A 13442-nucleotide genomic window follows, 5' to 3' on the forward strand; every position below is an offset into this window, starting at 1 on the left:
CACACCTTTAATACTAGCACTTGAAAGGCAGAGACCCGTGAATCTCCAAGTTCAAGGCCAGTCTGGTATATATAGTGAGTTGCAGAACAGCCAGAGCTAGAGAAAAACCCTGTCTCAAAAAAAAAAAAAAAAAGTTAAAAACAAACAAACAAAAAAAATTAAGCAACTAATTTTATTGGGTTTTTTTTGTTTGTTTTTCGAGACAGGGTTTCTCTGTAGCTTTGGAGCCTGTCCTGGAACTAACTCTTGTAGATCAGGCTGACCTCGAACTCACAGAGATTCACCTGCCTCTGCCTCCAGAGTGCTGGGATTAAAGGCATGTGCCACTGCCACCTAGCTAGTGACTATTTAAAAAGACTGTCCCAAATACAAAAGTAAACAGGATTGCAGGGGAAGCTCAGTGGTGAGGCACAGGTTGGATCACCAGCACAGTGGGTGAGGGGACAAACAACACTACTTAGACTATAAAGCCTCTCTCTAGGGGTAAGGTTCAAAAGGGGACACCAGAGTGTCAGCTCTGGTGACATGAAGAAACAATGAAGGCAGCACAAAGACAAGGACTGAACAAAGGCACTGCACTTCCCCGCCAGGATTTTCTCGGTCAAGGCATGAACCACATCATATAGGAAGTCCAATGGCTTCTTTCCCATCAGCCTCGAGGACAGACTTCTCAGAGCTGTTTCTCACATCAACCCTCTCCAGGAGCTCTCAGGCCACATCTGGCTTGATGTGGGTATTTCCACAGGAAGCAGGATAAAGCAGTCAGACAGACACACAGCCCTGGACTGGAATGACACACCGGTCACCTGATCCTGTCCAGCAGCGAGTCTAACACACCTACTGCACATGCCACCAGAGAAAAGCCTAGCATGTTCTTGATGTGTCTGGAAGGGGCTGTGGAAAACATCTACATCTTGTCTGATCTCACTTTACAGAAAAATAAAAAAAAAATAAATAAATGCTTGTCTGTTGGCAAAAAGCCGTAAGACCAGGAGCAGCCCTTAGTACAAGAGAAGAACAGATACAGACGGCACACACTGTATGTGGAAAAGGCACTCAGAACCAACTGCAGGAAAGGGAAGAATGCATTCTGGGCCGCTGAGTCCCACAGCGTTCCCAATGTACCGCTTTGCCCTAGAGACTCCAGAGTCCATGAGAGCTGGAATGCCAAGTTCACAGTGCCATAAAAATCTGGACAGACAGGCATAGTGATACCCACTTTCCATTCTAGTTCTTGGGATGCAGAGGCAGGGGGATCACTGTGAGTTCAAGGCCAAACTGGTGAACGTACACAGCAAATTCCAGGTTGCCTAGGTTACATAGTGACTGTCTCAAAAACTAAATTAATTAAATTAAACATAAATAAAAATCAGGACAGTGGTGATACTGCCTGTCCACTTAAAGAAGTAGCAAACTGGTACTCAGGCAGCCAAGTCTCCAGGAACATGGGAACTGCTGAGGCATCAAAGATTACCCCAATCCTTTCAAGACACAGGAGCGCTAACCAAAAGAAATAAAAATTCAAATGCCAAGAGGTCAGCAACAGGATGCATTTTATTAACTACAGTACGTGGAAAGGTTCAGCTTGCTTCTTCCCCCAAAACATATCTGAGATGGAATTTAAAAAAAAAAGAAATGGGGGCTGAAAAGATGGCTCAGCTGGTAAAGCGCTTGCTGTGCACATGTGAGGATCTGAGCTTAGGTCCTCAGAACCCACAGAAAGGCTCACAGGGCTGGGGAGGCAGAGGCAGATCTCCAGGTTACTTGGCCCGCCAGTCTAACCAAAGTGATAAGCTGTAGCACGATTAATAAAAACCCAGAGACAGATATTGGGGTTCAACCTGAAGGTCAGAAAAACAAAGCAGCCAGTCACTGGCTCTTACCTCTACCTCAGTCCGAAATAGCGATCCTGCCTCCAGGAATCTCAGAATGAGACTGTGTGTGAGAGCTGTCTCCTCCCGTTTTATAATCTTCTCTAGTGCTGGGGTTAAAGGCATGCACCACTACCGCCTGATTCCTATGGCAAACTTGTGTGGCTACTGGGATTAAAGGTGTGTGTCACCACTGCCTGGTGTGTAAGGCTGGTCAGTGGGGCTGCTTTACTCTTTGATCGTCAAGCAATCTTTATTTATTAAAATACAAATGAAATGTCACTACAATATACTCCAGGTTCAGTGACAAACACTGGCTCAGAAAGTAAGACAGAACGACAGAAGATACCCAGTATTTATCTCTGACGTTCACATGCATGCATACACACCACAGAATGAATGAGTGAAACTGTGTTAGACAATGGCAATCAGACTATAAGTGACGGTTGGTTATGAGGAAAAGAGAAAAGGCAAGAACTACTTCTTCTAAGGGTCCTGCCTGACCCCTGAGGAAACACAGGCAACACTGTTTTTAAGGCAGAACCTCTAAAAAATGCTTCAAGGTACACCTAGGAAGGAACAAATAGGCCTGGACGTCAGGCCATTTCTCTTAGGTTGATACTGTTCGGTCTATGTGTCACCTTCTCACACTTCCCCACACACAAACACCTCACCAAACAAGTCCATGGGAGCCAGAGAGACAGCCGGCCATGGGCAGGCCCACACCATGATGCCTCCCACAGACCTGCCCCGAGCCAGAACACGAGCAGGGCAACAAGCTTCAACCACTCGTTTCTGCCCCAAGGTTTTCTTCCCAGGCAGTGGACAACAGGCCAGATGTGTGATGGTGCCAGGCAGCCTTCTGGACACATAGGCACAGCTGAAGATTACCTTTTTATTTTTCAAAGTTTTATTTAACTGATAGCCTTATTGAATTATCAGTACACTCAGCTAATAAGGACCCACTGGGGATCCATTCTTTGTAGTTTCTCAAAGGCTTTGTCTAGATTGTCATTTATGGTGATCACATCAAAGTAGTAGCTGTATGCTCTCTGAATTCATGTGCGTTCATTCACTCTTTTCTTCAAATCAGAGCCCATCAAAAGCTTGCTGGTGATTCCTGCATCCACCAAAGCCTTGTGCATGGCACACAGGGTCTGTAGCTCTGGAGCAGCAATAAATACCACATAAGGTATGAACTCAGATGTCCTCAACACTTTCAATGCTTGTGGGTTGACGTCTAAAATGCAAGTACATCCAGTTTGTACAACTTCAAGGATAGAGTCAATCTTAGTTCCATAGAGGTTTCCTTCATATTCCCCATGCTCCAAATACTTTCCAGCTTTAATATCTACTTCCATATCTGATTGGGACACAAATTTATATGCCTGTCCATCCTTTTCATCTTCTCTTGGCTTCCGTGAAGTAAATGACACCATTGTTCCAAATCTAGCAGGATTCAGCCCTATGAATCTATTTTTCAAGCTTCTTCTGCCCACACCTTGAGCTCCTATCAACACTAATGTTTTTCGCTGGAAGGGTGGTATATTTGCTACTTCCTCATAGATCTGAATTTCATGACAATCAAACTCCTCATTCCTAGATGTGAGGTACATCATCATCTTTTGTTGTTGGTGGTGTTTATAGTTCCACAAACGGGTCCTGAATTGTCCCAGTCTCTGTGAGCAAATGCCTTTCTCCTCTCTTCCAGGAACTGGCTTGGGATCAGACCAGCACTTCCGCCCCGCCCTCTTTCACATGACTAGCCTACCACCAATTTGGGGCTTTTCTGTTTACAATCTATAGAATTTCTCTTTTAGAAAACTTCAGTTCTGCTTCTTTGCAGGGTATCAGGCTATCACTGAGTGGATTATAATTGAAATGACACTTGATAAATACCTGTTGAGGAGTAATATCTCTATAACTTGACAAAATTGTTAGGGTGACACTTCACTAATATTTTTCGGCAGCTCTTGTAATTCCTTTGGATTGTTTCCAACCTCATGTCCATTGACTTCCTTATATCTCCTACATGAAGCAGACCTTGTCGAGCTATCATTCCTCCATGAAGGATTTGGGAGATTACTAGATCATTATTTTCAACACTAAATGTTACACCCAATGGCTCTCAAGCTCTTTCGTGAATACCAAGAATACGATGGCACCTATTGGCAATAACTGATTATTGAGAGAATTATTCATTTCTGGGCTTGAAGGTGAATCATAACATTTTGATGCCATAATACCAAGGGCCTCCAGGAGCGACTGGAGATGAGGTTCCTTGAGTGTTCCAACCAGTTCTGCCACATTTTCATCCACACTTATCAAAGGACTGATATCTTCAAAAATTTCATTTGCTAATTCCAAGTTATTATCATTGACAGCTTCTAATTATGAATCTTCAAGCCTCTCATGAGCCTTTTTTGGCAAGGCAGTCACATCTTGTTTGCTGTGTCTGGGTCACAACTGTAGACTGAATCTTTCCTCTTCGCAGAATTTTCCTATTCTCATTGCCCCGCCTCTACATCGAAGATTATCTTAAGAGAGCCAACTATCAGAACAGATATGATGGTTCAGCTTTTAATCACAACAATAACAATTGGGCAGCAGAAGCAGGCAGACCTCTACGAGTTTGAGATCAGCCTGGCCTACATGGCAAGTTCCAGGACAGCCAGAGTTACAAAATGAGACCTTGTCTCAAAATACATAAGAAAAAAAAAAAGAGAGAAAAATTCAAGTATCTAGGAGATGGAGGATCAGCTTAAGTATGTGGCCAGTCTGGTCCTAAACACAACAGTCCCAGGTACAGCTGCCGTGGGAGTGAAATGGCTGGCGTGCTGGGAGGCAGCAATTGGGGCTTCTGGGCTTAGGATCTCCCACATACCACATTTGCTATCCTATCAGAACGTTTGGAGATTGTGTTATTTCTTTAAAAAAAAAAAAGTTACTGAAAGTTTATTTATTTATTTATTGGTTTTTCAGGGTTTCTCTGTAGCTTTGGAACCTGTCCTGGAACTAGCTCTTGTAGACCCAGGTTGGCCTCGAACTCAGAGATCTGCCTGCCTCTGCCTCCCGAGTGCAGGGATTACAGGAATGTGCCACCACCACCTGGCTTATTTTTCCTTTTTTCAAGACAGTCTCTGTTTAGCCCCAGCTGTCCTGGAACTCGCTCTACAGACCAGGTTCAAACTCTGAGATCCGCCTGCCTGCCTCTTCCAGTTGGAAGTGTTGGAATTAAAATAATTGCACCACCACCACCCAGCTGAAATTGTATTTTTTATGCATATTAACATACAAAATACTTTTTAATGAAAAAGAACTGTGATTTCCAAATAACAAAGACTTAATAAGAAGTGGCATTGCTTTGTCCTTTACAGGGTTGCTAACCTCCAGGTTACAGCTGCATTCTACAGATTCTACTCAGACCCTGGCAGAGTGGCTGGCTCTGGATGAAGCCCTGACTTCAGCCAGCCTCATAGGGAGATGCAGCTGGGAATGGGAGAGAAATGCAGAAGCTTTTGCACACAGCTGTGGATACACGCCTTTGCAGTGACCCTAAAACTCAGCACTTGTTTTCGTTCTTGAAGTCTAACTGCAGCCAGAGCCTGCCACCACTGGAAACTTGGCACCTGACTTCTTCCAAGCCCACTAGTCTGTTCTGCTCGGCAAGCGGATTTCTGAGGCAAATGTAAGCTCCCATTTATCATTCAGAAAGTCCTGCTCGCTAAAGTATACGCAACCTATATCATTATATACATAATGATACTAAAAGCATTATGCCAGGCATGGTCAAGCAGGCTCATAATCCCTGCACTAAGGAGACTGAGCAAGAGTCTTCCGAACTAGGATGTCGTGAAACCCTACCTCCAAATAAATAAACAAAACCTTGCATCTTCACGTGCATGTGTGTGTTAACATTGGTACTGATTCCTCTTTGAAGAAGCTGTTGGGCTCACAGTAGTAAATACATCCTAAAAATTCCAATCTCACTTGACAGTTTGTATCACTGACAATAGACTCCTTTGGAGTGGCAGGCTTTGTACATTTTGTAGGAAGATCCATGTTGGTTAGGGTTTCTATTGTGGTGGTCCATGAGAAAGCAGCTAGTTCAGTTCACAGCTTCCTTTCCTGCAGAGGGCTGTCCTGGGAACAATCTCAGTACACAAATGCCCTCGCTGTCCAGGTAATCAGAATGGTGATGAAGTGAGTGCTAACGGCTTCACTGAGACATTAGAACAATCTTTTAAGAACATCTATTTATTTTTATTCCTTTTAATTATGTGTGTGTGCACGTGTGTGTGCACGTGTGTGTGCATGTGAGAATATGCACATGTGTGCAGGTGCCCTCAAAGACCAGAGGCATCAGATCTCCTGGAACTAGAGTTATAGACAGTTGTCAGCCACCTGACATGGGTGACAGAAACTGACCTGGGCTCTCTGAATGCAGCAAGAGCTCTTAATCACTAAGCCAGCTCTCCAGCCCATCAAGGACAGCCTTGGGTAAAAATAAGGCATTTGATGCTTCACTGTCTTGCAGAGAGCACAAGACACGGTGTAGTGCCACAAGCCTGACTTGTGTTCAAGCACCAGCAATGTTACCCACCACCACCAGTTCTGAACCATCGGTCCAAGTGTTGATACAGAAAAACATAAACAACCTCTCAGCATTCTTTTGGCCTCACAGGCCCCTAGGAAAGGTCGTCCAGTTGTCCCAGAGACTGTGGGCCACCCCGATAACCACAGTACTTGGAGCTGGCAGGAACAGGCATTGAATCAACCTCCATCTCTGCCTCTCTCTTCACCTTGCCCAGGCTGCAGGACTCCGAGAGTCTATTCCAGAGCTGCAAGCCAGGCTTTCCTGAATTAACCAGTTCTCCCCCAACTTATACTGCTCAAAGGGATCACCATCCCACAACTCCTTGGGAAAGAAGTCTGCAGGACCAGGACATCCTGGGCCTGCTCCCTTCAACAATCCTAAGGTACCCTTCTCCTGCTGGTTCCTCTCAGCCTCCCTTCTCTGTTCACACAACACCATACTGCCAAGGACCCTGGGTCCAAAACAAGTCACACCTCCCCAGCACACTTGATGGCAGACTGAGAGGAATGCACCTGCCAGCAGCTTCTGAGCACTTTGTCCTACCATGACCACTCCAGCCCTCCACAGGCACCATCCACCTCCAGCATTAGCCTTCCACAGCTCTGAAGGGCTCCAGCCCTCCCAGTTGGCCTACCTTTGACCTCTGCCTGCTCCTCACTCACAAACTCCATAGAGGCCACACAGCAGCAAACCAGGGCCCACAGGGCAGGTCCAGCTCCCACCTGTTTCTATGCAACCCATGAGCCAAAAGTTGACCGTATATTTTAAAATAAGGGGGGGGGGATTAAAGATTGCCTCTTCTTTAGGATATAAAAATTAGATGAAATTCAAATTCCAGTACCCATATAATCACTGGAGCACACAGTACCCATTGTCTACACTATCTGCTGCTTCTGCCATACAGCACATTCAAGAGTGCCTGGGCTGTGCCAGACTTCTGGCATCCTGCTCTCCAGCATGTAACCTGCAGCAGGCAAGGGTGTTTGCACACTGGGCTCACCAATTGGGGGCCTATTGCAAGGTTACTGGTTGCATTTCCAGAGATTGTGAACAACCTGGACTGTAACCGTGAACCATGGCTTTCAGAACCAGTGTGACCTAGACCAAGGAGATGATACTTGATGGCTATTGTCTGCACCTTCTTAACCAAGGGCAGAGCCACTTCCACACACTTCAAACCATGGCCTACGAGGCCCAACCTGCACGTTAATGTCCACTACATAAACCAACACTCAGGCATCAATACCAACCCAAACCCCAGCAGTTGTGCTCCTCTGCTGTATGTGCTAATGCTGGCCCACTAAAGTGAGGCTAGACCAAAACAAAGACTCATATATACCTGGCCAGACATAGTGGCCTTTATTCCCAGAATTCCTGAGGCAGAGGCAGGTAGATCTCTGGAATTTTGAGACTAGTCGACATAGTGAGTTCCTGGCCAGCTAAGGCTACAAAGTGAGAACAGCCTTTAAAAAAAGTTAAAAGCAATTTATTTTCAATTGAATTTCCCATTGAAATGTCAGAGTGTTAGAACAAACCCCTTGAGCCCAAATAACAGCATCGGATCTGAGCAGCTCAAATGAGCAAGCAAGATGTATACACAGCACATGTGTAAGAATAAGATACTTTGCTGAGCAGGGGGTGACTCACGCCTTTAATCCCAGCACTCGGGAGCCAGAGGCAGGTGGATCTCTATGAGTTCAAAGCCAACCTGGTCTACAGCGTGAGTTCCAGGACAGCGAGGGCTACACAGAGAAACCCTGCCTCAAAAAAACAAAACAAGAAAACAAAAATAAAACAAAAAAGCAAAACAACAACACATAAACAAGGTACCCTAGCTCAGAGAATCCATCTCAATAGTGGTGTCTTCATTAAACCAGACTACGTCCATGCCATAACCTGTGTTAAAAATGCCACTGACTGGGGCTGGAGAGATGGCTCAGAGGTTAAGAGCATTGCCTGCTCTTCCAAAGGTCCTGAGTTCAATTCCCAGCAACCACATGGTGGCTCACAACCATCTGTAATGGGGTCTGGTGCCCTCTTCTGGCCTGCAGGCATACACACAGACAGAATATTGTATACATAATAAATAAATAAAATAAAACATTTAAAAAAAAAATGCCACTGACTGATCACTCCAAACATGTGGTAATGGCCAAAGATGGTGGACCAGGATATGCCCCCTCCCTGCTTTACAATAAAGCAGGGTATCCTGGAGCAAGTATACCAGGGTACTTCACCTACAAGGCTCTCCCAGGTTCCCAACTCCAAAAGCTCCCAGGTATCTGGATATGGATTCCAGTTGACCATGAGTAACAGAAGATGACTAGAACGCTTGTCATCAGTTTCAGCTATGGAGCTGTTTGCTTCACAAGAAAAACAAAAAAGAATCACTTAGGGCTAGCAAGACGGTTCAGCAGGTAAAGGTACTTGCCACAGAGCCTGACCTGCCTGAGTTCCATACTTGAAACCCACACAATGGAAGAAAAAAACCAGGCTCCTGAAAGTTGTTCTCTGACCTCCATCCACACACACACGTGCACACACAGAGTTAAAATCGGAAGCATAAATTAGAGCCATGTATGTGGTGCACCTTTAATCCCAACACTAGGAGGCTAAAGCAAGAGAGCTGTTGCAAGTTTGAAGCCAACATGGTCTGAGTTCCAGGCCAGGAGGGATACATACAGATTTTCTTTAAAGAAAAACTCAAAAACACCAAATCCATTCATCTTTCTGCCTTTGGGAACGTTTTATTTTCTTCACCATAATCTTCAGGATGAACAGACTGCTTAAACCAATGAACAGTTGAGCTCTGAGCTGTAGGGACTCCCAGGAACCACTGTACCCAGCTTAAAAGGAATATGGGTACGAGAGTCCAGGCTCCTTCACCTTTCAAATAACGTAACAGAAGACATGGAAAGGCCATGCTCAGTTCATGAGAGTCACCCTGCATTTGCACTTAACTTCACCCCTGTGGGGGAAGGAAAAGGAAATGGCTTTTCCAAGTCAGCAATAAATGTTATAGATGTTGTATTTTTCTGAGCTTATATTCTGAGGAATGCAGACCCTAGTGTAGAATTATACAAGGTGTAGCAAAAACCCAGGAAAACCACATCCACATCAGGTATCCTTTTGCAATTAAAGACATTACTAGAATAATCAGTCAAATGTAAGATCTAGTGTTTAAGCAGCAGAAATGAAAAGCCCTGGTGTGATTATTATACTGAGATTGGGGAGGAGAATGCCTATGTTTTTAGAAATTTTTATGTAAGTACAGAAGGCTTAAGGGACACCAGGGCATAAGTAAACTTGTCTTTTCTAAGAAGTGACACCTGAAACACAGGTGGAAAATACACAACCCGTTCCTGGGATTATTTAAAGCAAATATCCCAACCTTGTTCCTGTTCAAAAGACCTTGGGCTTTTAAAACTCCAAGGCTGTGATGGAAAGGAGTGGCCTCCAGGTTTTAAGTGGTAGAAAAGGGTGGCCCCTGGATCTGAAGTGGTAGGAACGGGTGGCTTTGGGTCTGAAGATCGTAAACCACATTCTGAAAGGCTATCACTGATGTATTCATCTTTCAGGAATAAACTATAATTCCATGAGGGTGTCTGAGCCAATGAGACAATAGCTTCCTCCTTATACTTGCTGCCCAAGTCAGCAGGAGAGAGCCTGAAACCAGAAGCACCTCAAGAGCCACTGCAACGGGCAGCATAGCCAAGACCTGAGTGAGTGCTGAATAGCACATTAGAGGGCACCTATACCCAAATGTCCCCACTGCCAATCCACCCCCACCCTAGCCTGTGTTCAACTTCTATCAACACTTGCTGGAGGGCACAGGCCTCACAAATCACAACCCCAGACCAAAGGCAACCACTGTCTGCCTCTGGAGTACAGATAGCTTCCTGGGAAACACATATGTCCAACTTCTGAAGTGCAAGGTGGACCAGTGAAGACAGACCTCAAAGACAATTTCTTATATGCCCATAACAAAAGGATCCTAGGCTCTGAGTTTGAGCTACACCAGATTTAATGACACTTCAGAGCCTGAGAACTAGTAGGCTGGGTATTGCCACACCTCTAAGGGAATGAACCTCTGAAGAGGCAGGACTCTTCCAGCTCCTTCTCCTCTTCCTATTGGAGGGATCCCTATGGATATGAAAGAAATGACGTATCTCCACGAGGAAAAGCAGTCAAGTAATAGCATGATTCCCGTGACCTGGGGAGCTCAGCAGCAGGTGGAGCTGAATGGGTTATGACATCAGCCTGTGAGCCCATCAGCAGAGGCTTCCATTCTTGATCTCCTTTCTTCCTGCTTCCTCCTTTACATGGCAGATTTGCATTTTAGACAAATCTAAACTATGGAGTTCTGAAATAATTGTAAATAAATGTAAATATTAAACCCTTACTTTGCAAAAATGTGAATAATCTGAATCCTACATATCTTTAAAACCCATGAAATTTCAAACCTGGAAGGGTAATGTCATGTCAATTCTCAAGGACAGGCTCTAGGAGCTACTGTCTGACTTTGCTGGTTTCATAGACATCACAGGGTGTGTTTGCAGAACTTAGATACCCTCAAGTCAGGGGTGAGATCGCCTTGTCATTCGCTGTAACGTGGCACATGACCATGACTTCACACTGAACAACAGTAGCAACGTTCAGCTGATAAACAGGTCACAGAGCCTGAGATCCATCCTGAGCCCACGAAGGTTGTTATACGATGTCTTCAGAGGAGGTGGTCTGCGGCAATGATCTCCACACCAAGCCATCTCTAGCTCTGGCCAATGCATAAGCTGAGCTCAGAAGAGGGCTGTTCCCATCCTGGAGATCTATAGCCCAGTAAGGCTCCTTTGGGGTAAGTCTATGTCTGCTCCACCATAAGCTAATAAATATGGAATCAAATCGGACAGTTCTTGACGAAAGTTGCAGAAGTTAATTCAAGATAGGTATCAAATCCACTGTATTTCAGCAATGTTTCATTCTCCTTGATGGTGGTTGCATGCTCTGGAGGCACCAGCTCCTCCATCAGGTTCCAGAGTTAGTTCCAAGCCCAGCCCTACTCTAAGACTAACTCCATCCATGCAGAACAGTGCCAGTTTCTGGATCTGCCCTTGGGAACTAAGGATATGGCAGCCCCTCCCACCAATATTTCAAGACAGAGAACACCAGATCTCAGTGCAAGCTTCTGCCTGGGATGAAATGAGCTCTGAATGAAAAGCTGACACAGGCTAAGGAGGCTGCCATGGTTCAGCTCCCACACTTGTTCTCCTAAAACTCTCCTCCTTGCCAATCAACAGGGCAGGACAGTTAGGAGTCCCTCTGCTGACCAGATCTCTGGGAGGGATTTTCTGAAGAGAAACTGTAACATTCTTCAGCCTGACACATTCCTGTTGGGGCCCTCAATGTATCCAACTGTCTATAGTCTTTTTTTAACAAGGGAAATGTTTTTTTTTCTTTTTTCCTAGATAAAAAAAAGTGGGATTTTTACAGTCAGCCTTGCATCATGGAATTCAACTGTACCCTTAGGTTTCTATAGCATAGCTGATCCTGAAGATACAGGCTATAAGCTATATAGCACTGGTGGCATTAGTAAAACCGCTGTTACAAACTCATTTAGTAATCTGTGCCTGGAGCCTCATTTCCCTACAAACCACCTCATGGAGCAAAGCTGTGGTTTTTCATCCCAAGTGTCAGTGTGCACACACATGCTGTGACCACATGCCAATTCTGAGTCCCTCACTTGGAGAAGTACTGGTCAGAATTCTAGTGAACATTCCTCCCCCCATATGCATCTAACATTTTCTTGGGAATATATTGCATTTCTGGCAGAGAATTGATGTGTAGTTTTTCTCTTGGGGTACTTGACAGCAGTCTCTTCTGGCCACATTAGCCTCAATCATTTGCTTTGGATGTGCAGTATCTGCTGAACTTTTTCCAGAGATAGTACCTTTTTTCCTGTCAAGACTTAGAAACACTGGAGGATACTTAGGGATGATGGAAATATCAGATTAGAGGAGATATGGCAACAAAACAAAGTATGGGGTTCTGAATTAGATCCTGTAACAAATAAATAAACATGTCAGTGGAATACTAGAACTTGTGAAAGGTCTGTAACCTAGGTAACCTTGCTGGTAGAAACATTTCTGGCTTTCTGTGGCCCTTTCCTTGTACAAGCTATCAACACCAGGAGGGGAAATGAAAGGGAGGAGAAAGCTCACCTACAGTTTCACTGAGTCTTAATCGCAGACTGAATCTGCAGGCGGGCCTAAGAGTGCTCATCAGCGTGTGGGTTGCTGTGGACTCTGCTCAAGACTCCAGCAGACGCAGCCCATTCCAATAGGCACAACTTGCAAGTCTGCCAGCCCAATGCATCGCCTTCCTATTCCTGTACTATGGGTACAGCAAATACTGCACTGCGCACTTCTGGGTCTGTGAACCAGGGTTTGCTGAGCTGCCTACACTGACACAGCAAAAAAAAAAAAGAAAAGAGTGGCTACCTTGAGTGCTCACTACAGAACAAGACAAACGAAGCCTAAGCTCAGCGTCTGACCATCCACGGACTGGAGGCAGTCACAGAGACCATGCTCTGGCACACAGCCATCATTAAGGCCAAAGGAAGGAGAGAAATGGTCTGAGACAACAGGCTTTGGAATTCTTGTGCATGATCTCTACTTACTCCCACTGAAGTATTTTAACATAGAGGAAAACAGAACACAGCAAGACTTCGATTTCTGACAGAGGGTCTAATCTAGGTAAGAGAAACAGCAGGCCTGGGGCACGTAGGAGTGAGGCTCTAGGCCTCACCAGTCTCCAAAGTCACCTCAGAGACAAGTAGAACATCTTTCCAACAAAGGGAAACAGCCGAGATAAAACGTCCTCCAGGTCTTAAGGCAACAAGCTCATCAAGTCACTAGAGGGGAAAACCATTTTTAAAACCCTCTCTACAGGCCTATGTACCTCAGCCAGTTCCTCTTGCC

General features: G+C 45.1%; 1 protein-coding gene and 1 pseudogene across 13 annotated transcripts in view; both read right to left on the reverse strand.

The window, feature by feature from the left end:
- LOC121447442 (BTG3 associated nuclear protein) overlaps positions 1-13442 on the reverse strand; it is a 75108-nt gene that overhangs the window by 59782 nt on the left and 1884 nt on the right. The window lies entirely within an intron of this gene.
- On the reverse strand, positions 2819-5933 carry LOC121447323 (annotated as a pseudogene).

The sequence above is a fragment of the Microtus oregoni genome, unplaced genomic scaffold (genome assembly GCF_018167655.1).
Source record: "Microtus oregoni isolate MIOR12 unplaced genomic scaffold, Mior012 000004F_ref0000308, whole genome shotgun sequence".
In the NCBI taxonomy this organism is placed as follows: Eukaryota; Metazoa; Chordata; class Mammalia; order Rodentia; family Cricetidae; genus Microtus; species Microtus oregoni.